At 41.3% G+C, this 19,236-nt stretch overlaps 2 long non-coding RNA genes across 2 annotated transcripts in view; both read left to right on the forward strand.

The window, feature by feature from the left end:
- The window catches only part of LOC130361793 (uncharacterized), a 409,253-nt gene that overhangs the window by 161,814 nt on the left and 228,203 nt on the right, over positions 1–19,236 (forward strand). The window lies entirely within an intron of this gene.
- Positions 16,712–19,236, forward strand: part of LOC130361795 (uncharacterized) — a 144,375-nt gene continuing 141,850 nt past the window's right edge. The window contains exon 1 of the long non-coding RNA XR_008891158.1: positions 16,712–16,826. This is a non-coding gene — a long non-coding RNA (uncharacterized LOC130361795). The remainder of the gene's footprint in view (positions 16,827–19,236) is intronic.

A 19,236-nucleotide genomic window follows, 5' to 3' on the forward strand; every position in this document is an offset into this window, starting at 1 on the left:
CGGTTCCTGAAGTGTTCCCCCATTTGCAAGACATCCTAACAATGGGAAGGAAACTTTGCATGCACTTCAGCCACTCATACACCGCAAAGGACACCCTCCTTGAGTTGCAGCATAAGAACGGAATTCCCAAACATAGTCTGTTTGCGACGTTGCCACACATTGGAATTCCCCCCTCCATGTGTTGTACCGACTATACGAACATAGAAAAGCAGTCACCGACTACTTGATGATCCAAGCAGATAGGGAGACTCCCAGGAATAACTTCAATGTCAACCAGTGGCAGCTCATATGTGACACCTGCCGTTTGCTCAGGCCCTTTGAGGAAGCCACATTATTAGTCAGTATTACGGGATGAACAACGCCATTCCCCTGCTTCATTTTCTACAACATGTGTTGGAAACGATGGCTGGTCAGGGCAATGGAGACATGGCGCGTACATCTCACAGCCACATGAGCCCTGTGGGGGTTGAACAGGAGGAGGAGGGGGAGGGACACAGTGGAGTACAGTTTGGTTTTCGCAAAATGGATAATTTTTCTAGTCATCTGACAGGAGAGGAGGAGCAGAAGCAGCCAGAGGAGCTAAAAGGTTATGAGGAAGGCGAGACAGAGAACCCAGACAACATTGTCAACATTCGGCAGCGGGATGACTTCTGGCTCTCCACCTTATTGGACCCTTGCTACCGACACAAAATTGGGGGCCTTTTTTACACCCACTGAGAGGGAAGACAAACTGACCTACTACAGAGACATCCTACGTAGTCAGTTAGCCGATGTCTATCTACGCCAACGTCCATCCTCTTGCAGGTCTGACTAGGGGGGCCCTCTGTGCTCACCATCCACTGCCATGGCTGCAGGGGAGGGGTGGAGTGGCAGGAGCAGTACCAGCTACATCAGCAGCAGCCTGAGTCTACAGTCGCTGATGTGTACCTTTCTTCTGAACCAGCAGGTGGTGGAATACCTTGACATTCCCATGCCAAAACACCTTGAAGATCCGTTGGACTTCTGGGCAACCAAACTAGATTTGTGGCCGCAGCTAGCAGAGTTTGCCCTGGAAAAGCTGTCCTGCCTTGCCAGTAGTGTGCCATCAGAGCGGATGTTTGGTGTGGCAGGGTCCATAGTCACCCCAAGGAGAACTGGTCTGTCTATGAAAAATGTGGAGAGACTGACCTTTGTGAAGATGAATCGGGCACGGATCAGCCAGGATTTCGACCCACCAATGCCTGATGCATCAGAGTAGATTGACCGTGGGGCCACACCAACACTTCACAAATATGGATAGTGCCAAACAGATGTAAGGCGCTGCTCCCCAGTTACAAACATTTCTCCGCATCAGACCTTATTACACCCACCTCCAGGCTGTGCCATTCAGCCACTATATGATCTCCTCATGCTGCTGCCACCTCCACGCTGTGTCATTCAGCCACTATACGTTCTACTCATGCTACCACCAACTCCAGGCTGTGCCATACAGCCACTATATGGTCTCTTCATGCTGCTGCCACCTCCACACTGTGTCATTCAGCCTCTATATCATGCTTCTGCCCCCTCCAGCAAATATTGCTAATGTGTCACTTGAATGCCATTTTTAAAAACATTATAGCCCCTCCTGCTGACGTTTCGCCAGTGTACCCTGGCTTTTTCAAAGAAATGAGGATCTATGTCCTACTCATTCTGCTGCCAACTCCAGGCTGTGCCATTCGGCCACTATATGGTCTCCTCATCCTCTGCCAACTCCAGACTGTGCCATTCAGACACTATTTGTTCTACTCATGCTGCCGCCAACAGTGCCAACAGCCACTATATGGTCTCTTCATGCTGCTGCCGCCAACAGTGCCATACAGCCACTATATGGTTTCTTCATGCTGCTGCCACTATATGGTTTCGCCAGTGTACCCTGGCTTTTTTTAAAAGAAATGAGGACCTATGTCCTACTCATTCTGCTGCCAACTCCAGACTGTGCCATTCAGACACTATTTGTTCTACTCATGCTGCCGCCAACTCCAGGCTGTGCCATTCAGCCACTATATGGTATCCTCATGCTTCTGCCACCTCCAGAAGTTCTACTCATGCTGCCGCCAACAGTGCCAACAGCCACTATATGGTCTCTTCATGCTGCTGCCGCCAACAGTGCCATACAGCCACTATATGGTTTCTTCATGCTGCTGCCACTATATGGTTTCGCCAGTGTACCCTGGCTTTTTCAAAGAAATGAGGAACTGTGTCCTACTCATTCTGCTGCCAACTCCAGGCTGTGCCATTCAGCCACTATATGGTCTCCTCATCCTCCGCCAACTCCAGACTGTGCCATTCAGACACTATTTTTCTACTCATGCTGCCGCCAACTCCAAGCTGTGCCATTCAGCCACTATATGGTATCCTCATGCTTCTGCCACCTCCAGGCTGTGTCATTCATCCACTATATGTTCTACTCATGCTGCCACCAACTTCAGGCTGTGTCATTCAGCCACTATATGTTCTCCTCATGCTGCAGCCAACTCCAGGCTGTGCCATTCAGCCACTATATGGTCTCCTCATCTGACACCAACTCCAGGCTGTGCCATTCAGCCACTATATGTTCTACTCATTCTGCTGCCAACTCCAGGCTGTGACATTCAGCCACTATATGCTCTCCTCATGCTGCAGCCAACTCCAGGCTGTGTCATTCAGCCCCTATATGTACTACTTGTGCTGCCGCCAACTCGAGGCTGTGCCATTCAGCCACTATATGGTCTCCTTATCTGCCGCCAACTCCAGGCTGTGCCATTCAGCCACGATATGTTTTCCTCATGCTGCAGCCAACTCCATGCTGTGCCATTCAGCCACTATATGGTCTCCTCTTCTGCCACCAACTCCAGGCTGTGCCATTCAGCCACTATATGTTCTACTCATTCTGCTGCCAACTCCAGGCTGTGCCATTCAGCCACTATATGTCCTACTCATCTGTCACCAACTCCAGGCTGTGTCATTCAGCCCCTATATGTACTACTTGTGCTGCCGCCAACTCCAGGCTGTGCCATTCAGCCACTATATGGTCTCCTCATCTTCAGCCAACTCCAGGCTGTGTCATTCAGCCACTATATGTTCTACTCATTCTGCTGCCAACTCCAGGTTGTGCCATTCAGCCACTTTATGTTTTCCTCATGCTGCAGCCAACTCCAGGATGTGCCATTCAGCCACTATATGTCCTACTCATCTGCCACCAACTCCAGGCTGTGTCATTCAGCCCCTATATGTACTACTTGTGCTGCCACCAACTCCAGGCTGTGCCATTCAGCCACTATATGGTCTCCTCATCTGCCGCCAACTCCAGGCTGTGTCATTCAGCCACTATATGTTCTACTCATTCTGCTGCCAACTCCAGGCTGTGCCATTCAGCCACTATATGCCCTACTCATCTGCCACCAACTCCAGGCTGTGTCATTCAGCCCCTATATGTACTACTTGTGCTGCCGCCAACTCCAGGCTGTGCCATTCAGCCACTATATGGTCTCCTCATCTGCTGCCAACTCCAGGCTGTGTCATTCAGCCACTATATGTTCTACTCATTCTGCTGCCAACTCCAGGTTGTGCCATTCAACCACTATATGTTTTCCTCATGCTGCAGCCAACTCCAGGTTGTGCCATTCAGCCACTATATGTCCTACTCATCTGCCACCAACTCCAGGCTGTGTCATTCAGCCCCTATATGTACTACTTGTGCTGCCACCAACTCCAGGCTGTGCCATTCAGCCACTATATGGTCTCCTCATCTGCTGCCATCTCCAGGCTGTGTCATTCAGCCACTATATGTCCTACTCAGGCTGCCGCCAACTCCAGACTGTGCTTTTCAGCCACTCTATGTTCTCCTCATGCTGCTGCCACCTAAACGCTGTGTTATTCAGCCACTATATGGTCTCCTCATGCTTCTGCCATCTCCAGGCTTTGTCATTCAGCCACTATATGTTCTCCTCATGCTGCTGCGAACTCCAGGCTGTGTCATTCAGCCACTATATGGTCTCCTCATACTGGTGCCACCTCCAGGTTCTGTCATTGTGCCGCCATGTGACATGTGACTTCTTGTTGGATTTGGTCCTTTGTAAGCACACTATTTATTCAAAGTAAACGCCAGGGTCTGGGACATTAAAATTAGGGAGTGTAATATTAAATTTAAATTTCTAAATCTTTCATTTCAATTTCAAAATCTTTCATTTCAATTTCAAAATCTTTCACTTCAATTTCCAAATCTTTCATTTCAATTTCAAAATCTTAAAGGGGTACTTCTGTGGAAACTTTAGTTTTTTTAAATCAACTGGTGTCAGAAAGTTAAACAGATTTGTAAATGACTTCTATTAAAAAATCTTAATCCTTCCAGTGATTTTTAGGGGCTATATACTGCAAAATAAATGCTTTTCTCTTTTTGATTTCTCTGATGTCACGACCACAGTGCTCTCTGATGACCTCTGCTGTCCATTTTTGGAACTGTCCAGAGCAGGAGAAAATCCCCATAGCAAACATATGCTGCTCTGGACAGTTCCTAAAATGGACAGCAGAGGTCAGCAGAGAGCACTGTGGACATGACATTAGAGAAATCCAAAAAGAAAAGCATTTCCTCTGTAGTATGCAGCCCATAAAATATATTGGAAGGATTAAGATTTTATTTTTAATTTTTTTATTATAACAGTTTTTTTTATTAAAGAATTTTTCTTTAAAACAGATATTTGAGAATAAGAAAATAAAAGTACATAGAATATGTACTTTTATTTTCTTATTCTCAAATATCTGTTTTAAAGGATTAAGATTTTTTAATAGAAGTAATTTACAAATCTGTTTAACTTTCTGGCACCAGTTGATTTAAAAAAAAAAGTTTTCCACGGGAGTACCCCTTTAAATATCAGTTTCAAAACTTTAAATTTTAATTTAAAAAAGTCGATGTAATCTTTTCAAAACTGAGGCCCTATGGTCGTCGACATCATATAGTAACTGTGGAATTACCACAAGAATCCAATGAAACAGGTTGGAGCGACCACAATGAACCATAACTGATTAAATGAAACATTTGCAGTTCCACAAAGAGTAAGACAGTGGGGGGGGGGGGGGCAAGGGCACTGAGAAGCACGGACTGAAACAGGTGGTAGCACGCCTCACGTCAAACCGCTAGCCCGATGCTCACCAGAATGGGTACTCAAAAAATTGAAATAAATTCAAATATTATTAAATAAAAATTACATAAAACATTATTTATTCTCTTCAATTTTGATGCCATTTAATTAAATAAAAATTACATAAAAAAAGGATTTTCTCTCTTCAATTTTGACGCCATATGGTCTCCTTGCTGCCACATCCAGACGCTCTGTCGAAGTGATTCTAATAGCGATGCCTGTAATCTGCATGTCATATTGAATAACAGTATTATTTCACTAACACAGCACACTGCCTATGGGCGTTAGGACAAAGCAAAGTGTTCTACACCCCTATTGAGGCTCTCTGTAGGCCAGAAATAGCATTTTTAATAGCGATTAAATAAATAAATAATACATTCGACCCAAACTGCATTTTTTTGGAAAAATTTGGCGAATCGGCCGAATCGAATTTTTCATTGACCTCAGAGATCATAACCGTGAAATTATCTTATGTGGGAAGCTGCTGAAGCTATTGATGCCACCACAGAGGTGGGAGGTTTGACCAATCTGGGTCTGAGTCCTGAAGAGAGACCAAAGTGTGATCCAAGTGCAGAAGGGCAAAGGAAGTCCTAAGAATCATGCCAATCGTTGTTTCTGGCAATGCAGATGAAGGCTTAGATGTAGAAAGAACACAAAGTGTAGAGACAGAGCAGGCAGTAGACCTTTTCTGTTTCTGAGAGATGGCAGCACAAGACCCTGAAGGGAGAGGATCTGATCTTGTAAAAGATTGTGAGGGAGAAGAGGGATGGAAGAACTGCATCACAATGTTATCCATTAAATGAATTGAAGCAACATAAAAGTCCCCTTTAGGAGGTAGTTGTAGCCATTTAAAGCAGAACCCAGCACACGCCTAGAGGTCCATGTGAGAGGTTGTAAGTTAAAGCATTAGGTAGAGTAAAAGGAGTGTGCACACATTAACAGGTAAATCCAGTGTAGAAGGAAGATATAAAGAAGCCAAGTCTTAGGAAAGTTCACTTGTACCCTGATGGTGCACTCAAAGGTAATGCCAAAGCTGTGTCTTTGCTATGTAGGAAAAATCTCTGCACGGACATTACCGGGACTGCGGGCACCGGCAGAATGTGCTAGGACCCCACAGGAATGCGCCATCTCATAGACGGATATGCATTCCCTGCAGAGTTCGCAGAAAGAATGAACAGGTTAATTTTTTCTGCGGACAAGGAAAATAGAAATTCTGCAGTGTGTACAGCACAGCAGAATCCTGTTAAATTCAACGGGACTCTGCTGCTTTGGAATTTCTGGCAGAATTCTGCACGGAAATTCCAGACGTGTGAACATGGCCTAAGGCAAAACTTAAAGAGCCCAGTTCCATGAAATGATAGTATAGCAAAGGCTCTAAGCAGACTCAATGATAAATAATGGTTATGTTGCAGGAGAACATCACTGTTTCAAGTATGAAAAAAGAAATGCCCATTCTAAGATGAGGATGTGCCAGGGGAAATGCACTTCTATGGCCAGTAAGCCCTAAGTTGTACTTTTCCTAGTGATATGGCAGTAAATTCAATGACAGACAAAGAGTCCTGCCAGGCTGTATGAAAAATTTAAAGGGAAACAGACTATAACATAACTTGCACTAACCTACTGGCACTCAGGTGTATCTAAATGTTATGCTGAGATATGCAGTAGGTAAAAATAAAAATGTGTCAAGATCCTGTGCTAGCAATGTGAGATCTTCAGTGGCTTCTATGAAGCTGATGTGCTTTCCGCTTCCTGGTGTAATGAGGAAGTGGCGCATGTGCAGGGATTCTCCTATAGGTCTCACATTGCTGGCATGGGATCTCAGCTTAGGAAGATTATGTACCTGTGAGGAAGTTATGATTATTTATAAAAGGCGCATTGTTTAGGTACCAGCCGGACAGAAGTATAAGTGCACGAAGGGGCTAGGGAATGCCCAAAGTTCACAAGACCAAATTTACATATAACTATTTTTACCTATATCTCTGCACCGGCACAATGTAAAGACACACCAAAAACACCCTTGTGATCAGTGTCACTCACACTATCAGGCAGTGCAGTACCAGCAGGTTAGTGCTTGTGATGCTACTGTCAGTTTCCCTTAAAATAAACTGAGCAGGCCATTCGCTGATCCATCACTCAAACCTATAGGTATGAGTACCTGATCATCCGTTTCAGTCAACAGAGGCAGAGAGCTGCTGGGAAGATGTCCTTCTCTGAGACTGGTGATAGCAGGGAGTGAAGGAGCCAATATAGCATCCACCATCGGAGGAGCCTCTTAGGCTGTTGCAACTCAATACCTGCCAAATGCAGCAAATAACTAGTCTGGAGTGACACCTGGTAAGTCGGGTGCAGGCAGTGGTGGGAGGTAACAGGAGACCGCTGACTTTCACTCAGGTGTAGTGGTGTTGGCAACAGCATTTTTGAGATTTGCTGCATAGCCTCTTAGCCTTTCGTGCAAAATGGTGCCTGCTGTGCTAGACCGAGAGCTTCTCCATTAAGTGGATTCACTCCTGAGGTTCCTGGCTGTTTGTGAGAAGTTTGGTGGGCCAATAAACAGGCAGTGATATCCCAGCATGTGTGCCTAATGGTAAAAGCCGTGGCTCTGGGTGAGGCAGTTAGGAAGGGCCCGCATAGAAGAGGAAGGCCTCAGGTGCTGGAGCAGTAAAAGCCGCACTAATTTAGGCAAGTAATAGCTCAATCTGATCCCCCCCGCTTAGGGGCAGAAGAAAAATTTTACCTTTAAAGGGGTTTAAACCACTGTAGAAGCCACTGGTACAGGAGGTACTGAAACATGTGTCTGGTAAGCTCTGCTGGTCACACACCCCCATGTGTGTCCTTTTTATGCATTTAGCATTTATTATTTTTTTACCTATTTTTCTTTTATATGAAATTACATAGTTTCCTTCCATGTTAATTTTATTTCATTTGGTCTATTTCCTTTATTTCAGGATACTAAATCTTATTGTTCATTAATTTTTCAGGTTGGTGGGGATATAAACATCTTATTATAGTAATAATTTTTATTAGCATTTTCGGGTCAATAAGTTTGATAGAATTTTTCCCATGTTTGTTCAGCATGTTAGGTCCCAGAAAGAGAAGTCATTGGTCATTCCTGTATGAAATTTCTACTTCATAATCTCACCTTTTCTTTTGCCTACTGTAGGTGATAGAAAATCGATGAGGCCCAATGTACCAGTTCAACAGTCATTCCCTCCGGGCCTTCTCGCTAACAGAATAGCTTCTATTGACAGCCATGCAGGTTGCTATTAATATGACAGCCTCCTCTATATCCCACTGTAATTTATAATGAAATACCTAATCTCCATTATTTTGATCCAAGCAGGCGATCCCAAGTCTTTTCATCCAGTTCCCAATGGCAGTTACATGAGAGATGGCAAACCAATAATTTTTGTCAAGTTTTATAAGCCAACAGAAATGCTTCTCCACAGCTCCAGTTTGAAAGGGAACAGATAAAGCTCATTCAGTGTGATGAATGAAAAAGCCATCTGGGGTTTTTCTTTTTTGACTTCCTCTCCTTTTTTTTCCATCCTTGTAATCAAATTTGAGAAAAATCAAATGGGGCTTTCTATGAAAGTACCTTTTGTTGATCTGAACGAGCTGGTAATTTACAAAATACCCTTCTTTTGTGAGCCGGGCTAAAGATAAAAGAATTGGTAGCTTTTAAAGCTGGGCCTTGGTGGGACTCTACACATGATGAAAGCAGCTTGTGTGTAGAGACAGAAACACATTTGAAAGCCAGGCCTTGCTCAGGGTGTTCGGGATGAACTACCTCATGTGCCCGTTGCATGAATGATGGAATATAGAAAGTTGCCAAATTCGGGGAATATACTACAATTCACGTACCATACTGACAACCCGAACTTTTTCTTGTATCGCTTGGATTTCGTGCCTCTATTGCTGAAAGTTTCCTGTAGTTTGACATCATTCACAGAGCTGCAATAGTTTTTTATTTGCTTGTAGCCATGTTTATTCTTTAGCCTGTAATAACAAGGGACGAAAACATTGGGACACAGATTTTGCTTCCTGCTCTATTTCCACCAATCGATTGCCATGACTGGATTGAAGATGGATTATTGTGGACATTCCCCTCTCTGTAAGTTTTCAGCTTGCTTGATTCTTGCTAGTGAGAAACTGAGATTCATTTAGCTAAACGTGTGCGTTCTGCTGCAAATCAGCATTTAACCTGCGCGCTGACAGAACGCACTGCAGAATACACTAAGGAAGATGTGCCGGCAGATTATTGAGGCAGAAGGGGTTAATGATGTGTCATCCGGGGCCTGTCGTTACAAATATGCTGGCGTGTGTTTATGGGGGACAACTGTGGGTAATATGCATAATTGCCAGCAAAAATACCTTTGTAGAATTGAAATGATAACCATGAGGTAAACCTCTTATAGCAATAAAATCTGTAGTTCATGGAATTAATTTCAAATAGTCACAATATGTTCATGGCATAAAGAACAGGAGCTTTTTGTAGAATTTTGTTATTTATTTAGCTTTTTAATCATATCAGAAAGAATAAATAAAAAAAACAACATGTTCTATTATACAATATTCTGGTAATGTATATCAAATGATAATAATTTTAGAAAAATTGGAATTTATATAAAATATATATTTAGCAGATAATTCATTATATTATTTGTTCATACCACTCACGTTTGTATTTCTTGTTTTTAACATTATGTGGCACATAAATATTTTTTGATTTTTCTATATGTAAGAGTTATTGCAAAACATGAAAATAATATGTAAATGTATATATATATATATATATATATATATATATATATACACAAAAAACATATCTACATGCTTGCAAACCAGACAGAAAATTTGTAGACCAGGTAGATATTGCTAAAGCGGATTTATTTTCATTTGAGAGCCATTTGCTGCCTCCTAATGACAGCAGTCTCAAACAACACTTATGGCAGGGTGCCAGGCACATCTGCTTTATTTAACAGATTAATCCATGTGTTGATCATTTAATTCTGAGGGGTTTGGTCACACTAGGTACTGCACACATTTTTAGTTTTTATATTTGTATGGGTGATTTAGTTGCCAAAATAATAACAGCACAAATAATATTCTTACATCATTTTATTTTTGTAATTTTTGTTATGTGTGCTTAACAATAACTAAGGAAAATCTTATTATTATCACTATTTTAGCCCTTTAAATACTGTGTATATATATATATATATATATATATATATATATATATATATATATATATATATTATACTATTAAAGAAATTATATTGTGATCCCCTATAGTCATGTTTACATTACTTTTCCTTCAACATATAAATGCGCATCACCTATTGTGTGATCATTTCATGCTTTCTATACATCTTTAAATGCAAGAGAATGGTGACTGAAATATATGCGTATATGTTATACCTAACTAGATAAATAAAAAAAAATTAAATACACAATAAATAAAAAAATATACTACAAAATAAATACAATAAAGTTTATTGATAGAGAACCATAATCAAAACCATTACGTTAATGTTGTATTATTTCCTTTAAAAAAGTATTAATTTGGTTATGGCACCCATTCTGTATAAATATCTAGCCAGTTATGATTTTAAATATTTTTATGTTACCTTGATCATAAAATTATAGAAAGAGAGGAAAAATATCAAAATAAAAAAGGACATGATCTGGTAATGTTTTCTACAGACTCTTCATGTATAGTAAAATCAGATCCTGCTATGTGAGGATGAGTCAAATAAACATACATCAACATAGTCTGCAGTGTCAAATCACATTTCACAGATGGAAATAGAAGTGTTAAAAGCAATTGTCTTATTGTTGGTTTATCATATATTACTTTTGTATGTCTTGTATATACCATTCAGTAATTACTTTATAAGCCAAATATTGCAACGCGATAGATATGTTTTTATTAATGTATTTTGATTTCTATAAATCATGGTGGAAAATCTTTTATTTTTGAGTATTCCTGGACATCAGGGGATGATGTCAATAGGATATTTATATTACAATCTCACAATTTACTATTGTGTGCCAGCATCACTGCAGGTGTGTTTGATCTATTCAAGTGGGCAAGAAGAAGAACCCTGTATGTAGTTGGGTGAATCCAGCCTATTACAGACCTTTCAGGTTGGGTTCATATTCAGCATTTTGTAACCTTTTTAATTTCTGTGACATTGTTTTAGTGGCTGGATGTTACATGTTATCGTGTAAATAATAGGTTTTAGGGCATTTTTGGCCATATGTGTTCATTGTGTTTTTGAATTGCAGTTGCTAGAGATATGACATTTTATTGGTGCTTTTGAGAATTTATTTTCTTATTGACTTCACAGTAAATCTGTTCCTTGTTTGTGCCACAGAGCCAGTGCTGCATATGTCTATGTATACTTTTGTAGGGACAATCTACAAAGATACCCTACCCATATATTTAAACAGCTATACATACATCAAAAGGGTAACCTTTTGGAAAACATTTGGACAAAACACATTGGAATCTCGTAGCCACAACTATATGGAAAAAACAATGATTTTTTAAAAACTAAAACTGTATACAAAAAAGTAATGAAATATACCAGATATATGGAACGTTGTAGGCTTACAGTAGCAAATATCTGGGCATGCATTCAATGGGTCTTTTTCAAACAGTTCTACTAAACATACCAGCCGATTATTATGTGATATAGCCTTACATAACACACTATGCATAAACTGCAGCAAGTGATGAATCTTGGTCTCACCACCATCACTCTTGTTCTGCCATGAACTCGGTCTAGTTTTGTTTTAAGTACAGCAGTTTTTACAGTATTTACAATATTTTTATAAATATAAAATATTTTATTATTTTTCTCTTGGTTCCTAAATCCTCCATTCTTTTCTAGTAAGGTGATTTTATATATTGATGTTCTTTATGTTGGGTATGCAGAATACAAACTGGAAATACTAGGTTTTCAATATTCCTAAGAAATAATTTGATATCATGTGCAGCACTTCCATGAGCGCCAGCTGTAGTCCCTGCCATGTACTGTATCCTTCATTCATGGTATATCTGCATGCAGCTGGAGTGTTCTGAAATATCCAGTCTACACTATTGTGCCCATTTCTTTCAGACGTTAAACTGTTTTTGATATAGTAAGCAAAACTCTGATTTATTAGAAAGCATTTCTGTATGGATTAAGATCACTAGAGCTAAAAAATGACAAGAACTACATCATTTTTCCAGCAGATGTCACCATAGGCAAAAGGAAACATATTATTATTATGTGATCTCCTCTGCCAAGTGTTTTTTTTTTCTTTTCCCTTGTGGCATTGGCAAGCCCTATAATAGCCGTAGGCATCTAACACTGATTGCCCTGCACTGTGTGTTCAATGCCAGTTTATCCATTTTGTAGGTAATTGTTTTTAATTTCATTTGCAGCATCATTTACACATTTGTGTGAATGTGCTGCTGAGAGCTTGCGAGCATCTTTTGGAAAGGTGACAGTCGGTGTGTGGACAATGAAGAATAAATCCCTGCCACAAGAAAAGTTAGATGTCTGCGTAGTAGGCCTTTTATGCCCAACTTTTATTTATATGTTGTTTGGATATATTTATTGATTGATTAATTGTTCTGGTTAAAAACTACAGGAAAGCTACATTTTCTTAGAAATATTAGAAATATTGTAACTTCTTTTAAAACCAACACATACAATCAGTTTGACTGCATGTTTCATTTCCTAAAATTGTCAAAGTTATCGTCTGCTTCTCTTAATCTATGGGGTAGACTGAAACAAATATCTACATGAGCATCACTAAAAGGAAGTGGATCTTTATATTTATCTTAAATTATTATCTGTATAAAACATTCAAGAGAACTTGTACTATGGAGCCATAAGCACTTCATGCATTGTTGCACGGTGCCCTGTATGTCATTGTGTTGCAGAGATATCTTCTAAAAATGTCTTTGCATTTTATGTGGAGTATGTGAATCATATTTGATAAAAAAAACGCTTTTTTTTTTTTAAAGTGGCGCTCGTCTCCTTTTCAAATAAAGTTCACCTTGTTCACAACATGTATAAAAGGGTGTGGTCTTAAGAAAAGGGGCGAGTTTAAATTGCACCAAGACTTAGGCCATGTTCACATGGGGAATTTCTGTGTGGAATTCTGCCAGAAATGTCCGCATGGAAATTCCGCTGCAGCATAGTCCCATTTAATTCAACATGCACAGTTAAACTGCAAAATGCTTGTTATTCTTTACTGTGTATACAGTGGGGCCAAAAAAGTATTCAGTCAGCCACCAATTGTGCAAGTTTTCCAACCTAAAGGGATGTTCTGGCTTTAGACATTTTATCCCATATCCAAAGGATAGGGGTTATGATGTCTGATCGCGGGGGGGGGGGGGGGGGGCGCCGCTGGCACCTCCTGCAATCTCCCTGTGGCACCCGCATTATGTACGGAGCTGCGTCTCCAGGCTCGGAAACCGGAAGTTTTCCAGTCCCAAAAATGTAACGCCATGCCCTACTCATGACGACACGTCATGCCCCCTCCATTCATGTCTATGGGAGTGGGCGTAATGGCCGTTAAGCCCCCTCCCATAGACATGAAGGGAGGGGGCGTGACATGACGTCACAAGGGGGGCATGGCATTACATCACGTCTCCAGTCCCAAAAACTTCCAGTCTACAAGCCTGGAGATGCAGCTCTGCACATAATGCAGGTGCTGCAGGGAGATCGCGGGGGGTCCCAGCGGCGGGCCCCTCACGATCAGACATCATGTCCCCTATTCTTTGGATAGGGGATAAAATATCTAAAGCCGTAATACTCCTTTAAAAGATGAGAGAGGCCTGTAATTTTCTTCATATATATCTCAACTACGAGAGACATAATGACAAAAAAATCCATAAAATCACATTGTCTGATTTTTTAAGAATTTTTGTTTTCAGATTATGGTGGAAAAGTATTTGATCAATAACAAAGTTTCAGTTCATCTCAATACTTTGTTATATACCTTTTGTTGGCAATGACAGAGGTCAAATGTTTTCTCTAAGTCTTTACAAGGTTTTCACACACTGTTGCTGGTATTTTGGCCCATTCCTCCTTCTAGAGCAATGATGTTTTGGGGCTGTTGCTGGGCAACACGGACTTTCAACTCCCTCCAATGTTTTTCTATGGGGTTGAGATCTGGAGACTGGCTAGGCCACTCCAGGACCTTGCCGGATGGTGTGTTTGGGATCATTGTCATGCTGAAAGACCTGGCCACGTTTCATCTTCAATGCCCTTGCTGATGGAAGGAGGTTTTTACTCAAAATTTCATAATACATGGCCCCATTCATACTTTCCTTTACATAGATCGGTCGTCCTGGTCCCTTAGCAGAAAAACAGCCCCAATGCATAGTGTTTCCATCACCATGCTTCACAGTAGGTATGGTGTTCTTTGGATGCAACTCAGCATTCTTTCTCCTCCAAACACGACGAGTTGAGATTTTACCAAAAAGTTCTACTTTGGTTTCATCTGACCAAATTACATTCTCCCAATACTCTTCTGGATCATCAAAATGCTCTCCAGCAAACTTCAGATAGGCCCGGACATGTACTGGCACTGCATGATTTGAGTCCCTGGCGGCGTAGTGTGTTACTGATGGTAGCCTTTGTTACTTTGGTCCCAGCTCTCTGCAGGTCATTCACTAGGTCCTCCTGTGTGGTTCTGGGATTTTTTCTCACCGTTCTTGTGATCATTTTGACACCACAGGGTGAGATTTTGGGTGGAGAATATCAGTGGTCTTGTATGTCTTCCATTTTCTAAGAATTGCTCCCACAGTTGATTTCTTCACACCAAGCTGCTTGCCTATTGCAGATTTAGTCTTCCCAGCCTGGTGCAATTTTGTTTCTGGTGTCCTTCGACTACTCTTTGGTCTTGGCCATAGTGGAGTTTGGAGTGTGAATGTTTGAGGTTGTGGACGGGTGTCTTTTATACTGTTAACAGTTCAAATAGGCACCATTAATACAGGTAACACGTGGAGGACAACTGAGACTCTTAAAGAAGAAGTTACAAGTCTGTGAGAGCCAGAAATCATGCTTGTTTGTAGGTGACCAAATACTTATTTTCCACCATAATTTGCAAATAAATTCTTAAAAAATCAGACAATGTGATTTTATGGACTTTTTTGCACATTATGTCTCTTATAGTTGAGGTATACCTAGGATGACAATTACAGGCTACTCACATCTTTTTAAGTGGGATAACTTGCACAATTGGTGGCTGACTAAATACTTTTTTGCCCCCCTGTATAAGCAAGGGGGATGTGGAAAAGTGTGTGCTTTGTTGCATGGGTCACAGTTCAAAGAGGGAACCGGGAAGTGATCGGATCCGTAGGGGAGAAGAAAAATACAGGCATATAGATCATTTTACCTAGAAACAGCACATTTGTCCTCCTTTACATACGTGTGGTACTCATATGACTTTACCAACTTTGCTATCAACTTTTGCTTTGTGGAAAGACCCCTTTAAAGAGGTACTCCCCTGCCCCAGCGTTCAGAACATTTTGTTCCATAAGCTGAGTGTGGGCTGCGGGGGTCTTGACGACCCCCGCAGCCTGCACCCAGCGTTCGGAACAAAATGTTCCAAAAGTTGGGGCAGTGGAGTACCCCTTTAATGCCCATCTGATGATGTTCTGTATTACCCAGCTTATAGGAACCAGTGCCCAGTTCCCTTAATTTCCCACTCACTTACTTAAAAGGCTTAGAGGGGGCACTGCCTGTAATGCAAGTCAGTGTGCAGGTAGGTCAAAACAGAGATGCAACTGTAAATACTGTATACCTTACATATTTTAGGCAGAGTTCAAATATAGCAGCTTTGTTGTGATTTTGGTGAAATTAAAAAAATGAAAAAATAGGATAAACAAAGCAATGATGTTTTCGTATTTTCCTAGTCAGAGTGTGCAGTAACTTAGATCAATAAATAACAAATGTTTTTGCACAATACTATACATTAAATTGCTCAGCTAAAAAACAAACTGCACATAGATTACACAGCATTTTCAAAGTGGCATGATACCTAACAACTAAGTCTTCAAAAAAGAGTCAATCATTTCTTTTACAGACATATTCTTCTCCGTGGTCACAAACAACAAACAAACCCTTTCTGGTCTAATCCTGCAGTCATATTCACTTTCATCCTTCCTTGACTTAGCCTAACCTATCAAATGTATCACCTTAAGGAGGCAGGGCATAACATTATGTTTTTCCTCCCCATCTTCTAATTTTTCCATCCACAGAGCCAAATGATGCTTGTTTTTTGTGGGATCAATTGTACTTTGCAATGGCTCCTTTCATTTAACCATAAAATTTAAAAAAGTATTTGTTGGGAGAAATTGAAAAAATAAAAAACTTTATTCCCCTCCTGAGCTATAGCAGTCTCCAGTTGCCCTCTTCGGTCTCCGGCTGCGATCCTCTTCCTTACCCACATCATGACACTTAAGCCTGGAGTGACATCGCAGCCCAGAGTGTCACACTGCCTTTCAGCCAATCACTGGCAAAGGCAGGACATTGCTGATGCCAGTAATTGGCTAAGGGGTAGTGTGACACTCTGGGCCCCATTGTCACTCTGGGCCCAAGCTTCACGATTTTGGCAAAAAAAGAGGTTTGCTGCCAGGGACCAGAGTGGGTCACCAGAGTTACTGCTAGAGCACAGGAGGTGAGTAAATGTTGTTAACTGACAAAGTTCTGAACCCCCTCCTCCCTCCTGCTGGATAACCACTTTATTATGGACTTCAATTCTTTACTGAATTCTTTACTTATGTAGGAACTGTAGGCGCAGCCGCAACCATCTGCATTTTTGAGTATTGTATCTAAGAATTGTGCCTCTAACTAAGAACCACCAAGCTTGTGTGCCTGGTTTACCCGTCAAACTATTTGCCTCCAATAGAGTAAAAATGTTTGATCACTGTCAGATCACTGTAACATTGCAGTGCTGGCACTGACAGCCAGCCATGGTGCACTTTTTTGTCATGGGTAGTTAAGGGGTTAAAGGTAAACTGCGCTGGAAAACCTTTTCTTTTTAAATCAACTGATGTCAGAAAGTTAAACAGATTTTTAAATTACTTCTATTTAAAAATCTTAACCCTTCCAGTACTTATCCGCTGCTGTATGCTCCACGGGAAGTTTTTTCCTTTTTAAATTTCCTTTCTGTCAGACCACAGTGCTCTCTTCTGACACCTCTGTCCATGTTAGGAACTGTCTAGAACAGGATAGGTTTGCTACGGGGATTTGCTCCTACTCTGGACAGTTTCTAAGATAGACAAAGGTGTCAGCAGAAGCATTGTGATTAGATAGAAAAGAAATTTAAAAAGGCTAGAACTTCATGTAAAGCATATAGCAGCTGATATGTACTGGAAGATTTTTTATATATAAGTAATTTAAAAGTCTGTTTAACTTTCTGGCCCCAGTTGATTTAAAAAAAAAAAATGTTTTCCAGCGGAGTACCCCTAGTTGTGCAAATGAAAAAAAATATATCTTTTCACTAAAATGCTGGTTTCCCCCAAATTTTACATTTTACAAGGGGTAATAGGAGAAAATGACCCCCAAAATTTGTAACCCCATTTCTTCTGAGTATGGAAATACCCCATGTGTGGATGTCAAGTGCTCTGCAGTCGAACTACAATGCTCAGAAGAGGAGGAGCGCCTCTTTTGAAGAGTGAATTTGTTTGGAATGGCAGTCAGGGGCCATGTGCCTTTACAAAGTACCAGTGGTCCCTCAACATATGATATTAATTGTTTCCAGGAGAACCATCATATGTTGAAACCATCATATGTCGAGTACATATGTCTATGTAAAAATGGTAAATGGTTCTGGGGCCTCGGAACCATTGTATGTTGAATACATATCTCTATGGGAAACTGCTAATTGGTTCTGGGATGACCATTGTATGTGGAGTGAATGGGGAGTGTTTAACAAACCAGGGTGCCTCCAGCTGTTGCACAACTACAACTCCCAGCATGCATGTACAGCCATTGACTGTCTGGGCATGCTGGGAGTTTTGCAACAGCTGGAGGCACACTGATAGGGAAACATTGATGTATGGGGTGTATAGTGTGTATATGTATTGTATGTGATGTGTGACATCGCATACAGAACTGTACAGTTCTTTAAATACCTTCAGGGGGGGACAGAATGTCTTCCATTACGATCCTGCCGACTACAGCTCTATAGGAAAGGAAGGGGAGGGCAGCGAGCAGCTCATTGGATGCCTGCAGCAAGATGCTGCAGGCTATTGGCTATGGCTGCACTGGGGGGGGGGGGCGGAGCTTACACAGAGCTCACAGTGGAAGCCTGCGTGAGTTAGCAGGACAGCATGTGAGTAACAGGAGGCAGAACGGGGCACACGGGGCACATTAAACAACTATCTGTCAGTTGCTGAAGTTGTCAGCGCTGTCAGATAGCTGTTTGTATGATGGCCCCGACACACAGCAGCATCATATGTCGATGCTGCCTTCAACATACGATGGGCTCTGAGAGGCCATCATATGTTGAAATGATCATATGTCGGGGCCATCATAAGTCGGGGAGTCACTGTAGTTTCCAAAATGGGGTCACATGTTGGGGGGGTCCATTGTTCTGGCACTATGGGGGCTTTGTAAACACACGTGGCCTTCAATTCCGGACACATTTTCTCTTAAAATCCCAATAGCGCTCCTTCTCTTCTGAGCATTGTAGTGCACCAGCAGAGCACTTTACATCCACATATGGGGTATGTTCTTACTCAGAAGAAATGGGTTACAAATTTTGGGGGGCTTTTTCCTATTTTCCCTTGTGAAAATAAAAAATTTAGGGTAACACCAGCATTTTTGTGAAAAAAAAGAAATTTTTTTCATTTTCCCATCCAACTTTATTGAAAATTTGTCAAACATCTGTGGGGTGTTAAGGCTCGCTATACCCCTTGTTACATTACCTGAGGGGTGTAGTTTCCAAAATGGGGTCACATGTCGGTATTCATTTTTTTGTGCTTATGTCAGAACCACTGTAAAATTAGCCACCCCTGTGCAAATCACCAATTTAGGCCTCAAATGTACATAGTGCACTCTCACTCCTGAGCCTTGTTATACGT

Source organism: Hyla sarda, chromosome 3 (assembly GCF_029499605.1).
Source record: "Hyla sarda isolate aHylSar1 chromosome 3, aHylSar1.hap1, whole genome shotgun sequence".
Classification (NCBI taxonomy): Eukaryota; Metazoa; Chordata; class Amphibia; order Anura; family Hylidae; genus Hyla; species Hyla sarda.